We start from the raw sequence: 11,071 nt of genomic DNA on the forward strand, positions 1-11,071 counted from the left end.
TGGCTTTTCCGGACAATGCTCTAACCAATTGAGCTACCTGGTCAGGGCACTAATCGCTATTAATGGAGCTATTAGCTGGCTGAGAGGCTCCATTGGTTGGAGCATCATCCTATACACCAAAAGGTTTTGTGTTCAATTCCTGGTCGAGGCACATACAGGAGTCAATAGATCAATGTTTCTTCCTCACATCAATATTTCTCTGTCTCTCTCCCCCCATTCCTCTCTCTCTAAAATCAATAAACATATCCTCGGGTGAGGGATATATATACATACATATATATGAAGTTATGCTCAACATCATTAGTCACCAGAGAAATGCAAATCAAAACCACAGTGAGACAGCACCTCATACCTACTAAGATGGCTATAATCTAAAACTGGAAAATAAGTGTTGTAGAGAATCTAGAGAAAGTGGAAACTTCATACATTGCTGAAAAAAATGTAAAATGGTACAGGTGCTGTGGAAAATTCCTCAATAAGTTAAACATGGAATCACCACATGACCCAGCAATTCCACTCCTAGGTTTATACCCAAAGATGTTCAAACAAAAACTTGTACATAAATGTTCATAGTAGCACTAATTATAAAAACCAAAAGGTGGAAACCAAAAAATGTCTATCACCAGAGGGATAAATAAAGAAAATATGATATATCTATAAAATGGACGATTACTTAGCCACAAAATGGAATGAAGTACTGATATGAGCTACAAAGGAAATGAATCTCAAAAACTTTATGCTAAGTGAAAGAAGCCAGACAGAAAAGGTCACATATTGTATGACTCCGTTTATATGAACTATCCAGAATAGGTAAATCCATAGAGAAAGAAAGCAGACTGGTGATCACCAATGGCTGAGGAAAGGGAAAAAGAGGGAGGGACTAATGTATATGAAGTTTTCTTTGGGGGTAATAAAAATGTTTTTGAGTTAGATACAGTTGGTAGTTTCATGATATTGCAAATGTACTGAATTGTACCTTTTTTAATGACTTCATTTTATATGAATTTCACCTTAATTAAAACATTTAAGTTATATAGGAGATGTATAGACATTGTATAGTTATATGATGGGTAAAGATGAGGATAGCTAAGAGTCCAATCTCAATTTTTGTCTTTTCAACCTTTTCCCTCTCTGCTTAGAGAATTTATCCTTGTAATTTTCATCTTGCTGCCAAACCTTTCTAACTAACTTGTTAACTCATTATTTTTAGCGACCACTCTATTCCTTCATCTATAAAGTCATACTATTTTTTTTTGTCCCCAGTCCCCAAGTCATACTATTTGTAAGCTTGTTTCTCTAAATGGTTTATTTTGTTCGTCTCCTTCCTCTCCCATGGTCAATAGTAGCAAAAGTTTTATGAACCATGCTAGCCCATATTACCCTACTATTTTCTCAGTGCAGACTTCAAAATGGAAACACATTCATACTTTGTAACTATAACTTCTAAATTACAATTCAAATGCCTTCTTGACCTTGCCATATGGGTATTTCTAAGCGTCACAAACATAGCACGACTAAAATGAGTTTCTCCAGGTGTTCTTCCAGCTTTCTCCATCTTTATACATACCACCACCATCTACTCAGTTTCTCCAGATCTTATATGCTAACTGTGTACCCAACATCTCTGCTTGGTGGTTTCAAAGTCACCTCAAATTCAACATGTCCAAGATTAAATTCATAATGACCTCCTCTGTATCTGGTCCCATTGTAACATTCCATATGTCACTGAAAACAGTATTGTACATCTAGTTGCATAAACCTAAAATCCCGAAGTCATCCTTGATACTACTCTTTTCCTTATTCTGTTAACCAAATGTAGTGGGTTGAATTGTGTCCTTCAAAAAGTTTAAGTCCTGCCCTAGCTGGTATGGTTCAGTGCATTCAGTACTGGCCTATGAACCAAAGGGTTGCCTGTTCGACTCCCAGTCAGGACACATGCCTGGGTTGCCAACCAGGTCCCCAGTTGGGCTAGCATGTGAGGCAACCACACATTAATGTTTTTCTCCCTCTCTTTATCTCTCCCTTCCTCTCTCTCTAAAAATAAAATAAATAAAACCTTTAAAAAAAAGTTTAAGTCCTAACCCCTCTGACTTTATTTAGAAAAAGGTCTCTACAGATGTAATTAAGGTAAGACTCTCAAAATGAGACAATCTTGGACTGGACATACTTTCTCTCCTCATAGAGCTAATAAATAGGTGTGATGAGTGTCCACATAAAGGATAGAGACACAGGGAAGTCCATGTGGAGATAGGGGCAGAGACTGGAGTGATGCATCTATGAGCCAAGGAACACAAAAAATTGCTGACAGACACCGTAAGTTAGGAGAGGATCATGAAACAAATTCTTTTTAGAGCCTTCGGAAAAAAGCAATCCTGCCAACTCCTTGATTTTAGACTTCAGGCCTCCAAAACTGTGAGAGAACAACTTTTTGTATGTTAAGCTGCCAAGTTTGTGGTAATTTTTTATCACAGCCCTAGGACACTAATGCACCAAGTAGTTATTCAAGTCTCTCTGTTTTACCTCCTATCTTCAGTCTCTTATTTTTAAAACTATTTTATTTACTTATTTTTAGAGAGAGGGGAAGGGCGGGAGAAAGAGAAAGAGAGAAACATTGATGTGAGAGAGAAGCATTGATCAGTTGCCCCTCATACACGCCCCAACCGGGGACAAGATCCGCAACCAGGATGGGCAATCTTTTGCTTTTTGGGACAATGCCCAATCAACTGAGTCACACTGATCAGAGCTTATCTTTATTTTTAATTATATAAACTGTGTTATCAATTATACTCACCATGTTTTACAGAAGATCCTTTGAAATAAGATAACTGAAAAATCCTTACAGACTTTCAACTGTAAAATGAATAAGGTCTGAGGATCTAATGCAAATGTCTTTTAAATTTATTCACTTCACACTATTTCCACCCACCCAGACTAATTTACAATCATCTCATTCCTAGGTGAAAGAATTAACCTCCAACTGGTCTACTCATATTCACGTGGGGTCACATCCAAACAATTTTCCATGCTGCAGCCCAAGTACTTCTTTTATACACACAAATCTGATCATCTCAGTGCCCTGCTTTTTAAGTCATCATCATTTTAACCTTTTAACCTTTTCAAAATCACTTTTCCTTAGCTTTCCATTACTCTATTGTTTCAATTTTTTTTCTCTTACATTTTTGGCTGTTTCTTCTAAGTACTCTTTGGGAGGGTTCTTCTTCCTTAACCAAAATGTAGTGGCTTTCTATCTTCTTAAGGCCAGAGACAAAATATTTTTTCATGACCTACATAGCTCTTCCTGGTCTGTCTACTTGTCTAGCCTCCTCTCCCACATCTCTCCCAAACTTCCTGAATTTCAATTACATTGGCCTTCTTTTCATCCTAGCTACTACAAAGCTCCTTCTCCAAGCTTCTGTATCTAGAATGTTCTCCATGATGATCTGGGTCTTTGTTGTCTACGTCTGTAGTCTTATCTCACATTTACCTTCTATTCATGTTTTAGACATGTTGCCCTTTTCTCCTGTTTTGAATTATGTGCTAAGTAAGCCCTTTCTCCTAAGGATCTCCATGCATGTTTGCCCCCTGCCTAGAGGGCTTTTCCCCATCTTGTCAGTCTATCTCTTGCTATTTCTTCAGAACTCAGGTGTTTTGTTATGTTTTTTTAATTGATTTTAGAGAGAGAGGAAGGGGAGAGAGAGAGAGACATCAATTTGTTGTTTTACTTATTTTTGCATTCATTGGTTGCTTCTAATATGTGCCCTGACCGGGGAATCAAACCTGCAACCTTGGTGTATCAGGATAATGCTCTAACTAACTGAGCTACCCAGACAGAGCAGGACTCAGTTTTAATGTCACCTTCTCAGAGAAGCCTTCCTTGACCTCTCCTCCAGTTGCTTAGATTCCAGTTATATGTTTTTATTACACTCTTTTTCTTTGTAGTCTATTAGAGCTGTAATTTTATGGTTTTGGGGGCTAGTTAGTATTTTAACACACGCACATACACAAACACTAGAGTACAAGCTCTGCAAGGAGAGGGAGTATGTCTGTTTTGTTCATTTTAGCAATAGTATCTAGCACAGTGGCAATTACATAGTAGTTGTTCAATAAACATTTATCAAAGGAAAACATGAATAAACAGGTGAATAAAACTATAAAAATAGCTGTTTAGTCCCCAAGAAGTTTCTAACTCAACAAATTAAGCATATCTATAATCCTCAAGACCGTGATTCAGAAACCACCTGATGCTGATTTCTATTTATGTTCCTGGATGCATGCAATTTCATCACCTATGGATGAATGCTTAACCTAAAGATGATTTGTTCCATAGTAAGCATTACTGAAATCTAAAATAACCATAGGTTCTCCTCACTGTATACTGATCAGAAAGCTGTGAGTTGTTGATGATGAACTGATTAAACAAAAATGCAGTCAATATGTCCACTTGAAAATCAGTTGATAAGATATGGAATAAATTTGGTATCAAAATCCAAATAAAAATTCTCTAAAGCAATGGAATGAACAATATTCTGTGGGACTTTATGACTTGGATTGCTACTGAAATCACCCTCAACTTCCACAACTGGTTTAAATTCCACGCATGCCTGCTAAAGCCTCAGCTGGCAAGAGAGGGTGACTAGGACTAAGGTTGTGGATTATAGTTAGTTTACAAGTATTGAAAGGATGCATATTGTAGATTAACTCAGCAGAGTGAGAGATGTGTGGGAGATTAATGATAGTAAAAACACAAAGCAGCTGCTGTTTGGTAAGCCACAGCGAGACAGCCACAAACCAAGAGACAGATGAAATGCTTTAGATATGCACACTGGTCCCTGGGGAAGCAAACTTATGCCACATGTCAAGAGGCATGGTATTGCTCCTCCTGAGAATGTGTCATAAGGAAATCATCCAAAGGATAAAAAAAACCGATACAAATATGCTTCTAGCAAAATTAGAAATGATCTAAGTTGTCACTAATTTGGGAAATGTAGGAAAAACTAGGTATATCAAATATTTCTAGAGAAATATTATAAAGATAATTAAAATGACAATGCAGAAATATGAGGACATTTTACAAATAATATTAAATAAAAGGTAGAATGCACAATTGTATATCATAATTACAATGATGTATAAAACTGCATATCTAGCTTGATGAAAGTCAAAAGGATAGACATGAAAAGAGAATGATGGAATTTAGATTTTTTTATATTTTTGCTTTTTGTGATATTTTAAAAAGTGATTAAATGGTAACTTTTTAAAAGAATGCTATAAAATTCATTTTCTAATATATGCCATAACTATGAATTGTGAAGAAACCAGAGTTGCAGATATTCGTTTATGTTATAAAATGGCACTCAGCTATATTTGGTGGAAAAAGCATTTAAAAGCATACATTTAAAAAATTTTAGACAGACTTGCAAAAACAGTAACAGATTTTGCAAATATTTGCTAGTACTATAATCATATGAGAGTTTTCACATAAATTCAATATAAGGACTAAAGATTGTCAAATGTTACTGTTTTCAGAAATGTTTGGGCCAGACATGAAGTAGGATATATGTATATATATAATGAAGTCTGTCCTGAAAAGTTCAGCCATTGTTAATATAACGAGAGCGGTTTGCTCATCATCAATGTAATCTGACAGCCAAGGAGAGTGGACTGGAATGCGCATGGGTGAACAATGATGACTTCACTGTACTAGTCAGTAGGGGTGGTAGACAGCATTGAGTGAGCTTGTGTACTGTGTGGCTGTCACATTCAAAATGACTGAGCAAGTAGAACAACGAATTTGCATCACATTTTGCGTTAAGCTTGAACATTCCTCTGTGGAAACTACTCAGACGATTCAGAAGGACGCAGCTATAGACAACTGGTCAATGGCAGTTTCATTACAACAATGTGCCTTCTCATGCATCATGTCTCATGCAGAGATTCTGGCAAAACATCAAATCACCCAGGTGACTCAGCCCCCTTTTAGCCCAGATTTGATGCACTTGTGATTTCTGGCTTTTCCCAGAACTAAAATCACCTTTGAAAGGGAAGAGATTTCAGACTGTCAATGATATTCAAGAAAATGGGGCAGCTGATGGTGATCGGGAGAACTGTGTGAGGTCCCAAGGTGCCTACTTTGAATGGGACTGAGGCATCATTGTCCTATGTACAAGGTTTCTTGTATCTTGTATCTTCTTCAAAAAATGTCTCTATTTTTCTTATTACATGGCTGGATACATTCTGGATGGTGATGTCTTTATCTTGATTACTAAAGTATAACAGAAAGCCATTTGGCAATAGAACAGAATATAGACATTTTTTAAATGCCACAATTTCTTTTCTTTTTTATCACCTGGAAATAATCAATTTTAATATTGTTTGAATACTCTTTACAGATTGTTTAATTTGCTGTGTTGTTTCCATGAATGAAATAAATTATATCTAACCAATCCCATTTTTGGACATTTCCATGGTTCCTAACTATTTACTATTACAATTGCCATTGTAGTTTAATTCCTTGTATATAAGTAGTCATATATAACTTTGGTTGCTTTCTCTGGAAAATTTATCAGAAATGGAATTGACAAGGAAGATTACATAAACATACATTTTATTTTTTATTAGACTGGAAAGCCAATGGTTTTGAATTGCTTTACATGTTTTCTTCCTATCCTTTCTACCCATTAAATTCTCATCCAACCTCCAAAACCCAGTTTTAAGCTTCATGTTCCAAGACAATTTCACTGAATTCTACAATGCTCATTGATCTCCCACATCTTTTATTATTTTTATTTTTGAAATAATTTGAGACTTACAAAAACTTGCAAAAGCAGTACAAATTATTTCCATATGCTCTGAATTTAGATTTTCCAAAATTAATATCTAACATAACCACAATATAATTATCAAAATAATAACATTAACATTGATATAATACTATTCTCTAATCTACAGATCTTATTCAAATTTTTCTTTTTGTCCCACTAATGTCCTTGATCTGGCGCAGGATTAAAGATTTTTAGTTTTCACATCTCCTGCTACCCCTCCAACGCAGGACAGTTTCTCAGTCTCCCTTTGTCTTTCATGGCCTCAGGGCCGGCTTCATGGGCATGCTACCTGTCCAGTTGCGCAGGGCCCTATAAATTCGTTTAATGCTCTGCTGTTGCTGTCTTGAAATTCTTAATCACTTTTGAACAAGGAACCTCACATTTTAATTTGAACTGGGTTCTGTAAATTATGCAGCTGACCCTGAATAACCTTAACACTTTTGAAGACGTTTGCTCAGTTATTTTTTATAATAAGATATCTCTCAATTTAGGTTGGTCTAATTGTTTCCTCAGGTATTGCATTTTTAGTAAGAATACCACAAAAGCAACATTGGGTTCTCCTCCCATGCATTGTATCAGGAAGCTCATAATGTTGGTTTAGTCCAATCCCGGTGATACTAACTTTAGTAACTTAGTCAAAAGGATACCTGTCAAGTTTCTGCGCTGTAAAATTTCTTTGTCCTTTCATACATATATTCAAATTGCTCTCCAGAAAGATTTACATTTCTCACTTGCCTATCTTCCTGAACACTCACCAAAGATAGATTATATCTTTTTATAAGATTTCCCAATTTTGTATAAGTAAAAGGACTTTTCTTAATTATTTCAAGTTACTTTCCTTTGACTATTAACAAAGCTGAATTCCTCCCTCCATTGGGCTTCCATATTACATAGCCATTTATGTTTCTTCTTTTGACAATAAGTCAAAATTTCTTTGGCTCAACCTGCTTCCAGTCCACCTTAGTGACTAAATAATTCGAAGAAATATTTGTGAATTGAAAGTGTACACTTACAGCCTAAGAGATAAATTTACAGTACTTTATTTTTAAATTTCATTTATTTATTTTTGGAGAGAGGGGAAGGGTGGGAGAAAGAGAGGGAGAGAAACATGGATTGATTGCCTCTCCCAAGCCCACAACTAGGGACCAGGCCCGCAACCCAGGCAAGTGCTCTGACCAGGAATCGAACTGGTGATCTTCCACTTTGCGGGACAACGCCCAACCATCTGAACCACATCAGTCAGGGCTACATTATTTTAAATGTTTAGGGAAAGACAACAGAAACCTCTTTTAGAAAGTGGTAATTATCTTTAGTATGTAACTGTGTACTCTGAGTTCCTGAAGGGGATACGATAAACTGGATTTGGATCTAGGCTACTGGGGAAGAATAGAACCCTGGTGACTTGCTCACAATAGGTTTGTGAAGTATAAAAGGGGTAAAGAGAAAAATAATTGAAAAGAAGAATCCATTGCTGGAGAGCAATGGGGATGAGATAACCATCTAACAGAAAACCTGTAGGTATTCTGGAGACCCCGCTGGCATGACTAAGTCAAATCAAATGCATGTGTAACTTATGACCCAGCAACTCCACTTCTGGTTATGGCCTTCAAAGGAATTTTCTCACCAGTCCCTACGAAGACATGTTTGAAGATGCTCATTAAATAGTGCAAGTGTTGTTGTTGTTTTAGGTGGAAAGGAATTGGAGAAAATCCAGAATTGGAGTAAATAAGATAAACGGTAGATGAACCACGATAGAGAACTATGCAACAATCAGAAACACTAGATTAGATATACACGGAATGACTGGAATGGATATTAAGAACATAGTGCCAAGTGAAAAAAGAAAATAATAGTAATGTGATATCATTTACATATGTTAAAAGTACATATACAAAAACATAAATATATATTTTCATAAGAATGCAAGTAAATTTAAAAAATCTATGTTAAATGCATTAAAATGGTTGCCTATGGAAGAGAGGAGAAAGGAATTGCTGAAAGGGGATAAAACTGAATGTACTGAAAAATAAAAAATGCAACAGACAGTCTTTGCATGGATTAATGATGATAATGTGTTAAGAACTGAGGAAGGTTTTAACTCTACATTCAAGAAGGGAGGAAGGAAGGAAGTGGAGGGAGGAAGAAAGGAAGGTGGGGAAGGTCAGAAAAGGAGAAACTGAGCAGACAGCTACCTCTGACCAGTAATAAGCCTGTGCTCCCTTTTGTCACAGGGCTTTGCATGTGCTGTTCCATCTGCTAGAAGGTCTAATCACCAACACACACTTAGACACACACACACACACACAAACTCCTGTTTCCTTCACAAGTCAGCTCAGTCATCATTTCTTCAGGAAAAGCTTTCTATGACCTCTTTGATGAGGCCATATCCCCTTATTATAGTAGCACTTAATACCAAATACCCTCTTCTTTTGGGCACTAATTACAACTAACAATGTTTGAATTGGAAAAATTTACATCTATTTGTGTTGTTCTTTGATTAATATCTGCTTCCCACTAGTAGACCATTAGCCCAGCAAGGGCAGGAATGGCATCATTTTCCTTTTCTAAACCCCTGACACAGTCACTGATATAGAGCAAGTGACCAATTAATGTTTGTTGAATAAGTGAATTAATGAAAGGTTCAACGGATGAACTGAAAAAATAAAGACTGGAAAAGACAGTCAAAGTGGAAGGACTGTGCAAATAGTCACAAAGTCTTGAAAGTACTTGCCAGAAGGAAGGGACGAATGTTTTTAAGTTTACCACACCTTTTGCATGCCAGGCATTATATATAGATTATTTTACTCACAGGTAGGCATTGTTATCCCTATTTTAAAAATTGGTAAAGACTAAGTCTTTGTGCTCTCAACATTTCTGCCTTTTCCCATTTACTATTTAGGATGCAGGCATCGAGAGAAGGATAGAGAAACTCACCAAGAATGCTCACTCAGGGGAGGGAAAGAAGACAGAGAGAAAATAAAGTTTAAGAGAATGCAGGGGGATCCTGAGTAAACTAAAAAGGGAAGTGGCTACCAAAACAGTATTTCTGACATAAAGCCAACAGTGATCTACATGAAACAGCTCACCCTTAGGGTGGAGAATAGGCTGAACGAATAACATAGTGTAACCCTATAATTTAAAATCTAGATGCACAGGTCTCATACTCAACTGCCTTTAGGGACCAATAGGCTGATGGATACAAGACAGCAGGAAGTGGTGGGGCCTGTGGGGAATTAGAGAGTGCATATGAGTGCGGGCCCCACCTAAAGGTATTCAAAATCAATTACAATATCACTCACACATACTGTTTTAGTCAAACAAAACAAGTCCACTGGCAGAGTTCTGTCTCCAGTTTCCAACTGGTGACCCTGTGAGTGCTCTAAATTCTAGAGAAAAGAGCTGATATGTCAAAGAAACAGGTAACAGAAAACAACCAGTAGAACCACAGTAACAGAAATCCATAACAACTTGGTGGGGTACATGTGTCTAAGGAGTCATTTTAATTCATCAGTTAAATTTAATAAAACAAATCAGTAAATAGAGAAAAATTAATGACTCAGGTACAAGGCGTTACAAGATGGAATAAGTCACTATTGCTGTACTTTGGTATTTAGTTCCCAGCTCAGGCTCTACAAAGTCTTAGAAATAGGCAGTCACACAGGTTACAAAAGAACCTTTTTCTTCTTCTTAGTAGAAAGTCAGTCCCTCATCCTCTACGTGATGTAAATCTTGCCTTCATGTCCATTTAACTTTAAACCTATCAGAGTCCTGTAATGTCCTGTTTTCTAAAATTGCTTCTTGTCTACCTACAAAAGACTTCTGATTTCTTTAGTCCTGGGTGACAGGAAAATAATATGGGTTTGAAATCCAGTGTCTACTCAGGGCCCAATGAAGATGCTCAATAAATGTCCAATGAATCCAATACCGATGTTTTTAAAATATGTCCACAGATTTTTTGATACTTCATTCTTCAAAAACTGAACTCTAATACCTCTATCATTGAGTATGGTCTGAATTAAGTAACTTACTTCTAATAAACTGAATAGCAGATGTGATGACTGTCAAGAGTTGGATCTTAAAAAACATTCATCTACTCCTTGCTCTCTTGGATCACTTGCTCAGGGGGAAGCCGGCTGTATGTCATGGAGACACTCAGCAGCCCTACGGAGAGGCTCACATAGTGGGAGACTGAAGCTTCCTGCCAACAGCCAGCCAGTAAGAAACTAAGGCCTCTGAGCAAGAGCCATATG

Source organism: Furipterus horrens, unplaced genomic scaffold, assembly GCF_987537825.1.
Source record: "Furipterus horrens unplaced genomic scaffold, mFurHor1.1.pri manual_scaffold_5, whole genome shotgun sequence".
Taxonomy (NCBI): Eukaryota; Metazoa; Chordata; class Mammalia; order Chiroptera; family Furipteridae; genus Furipterus; species Furipterus horrens.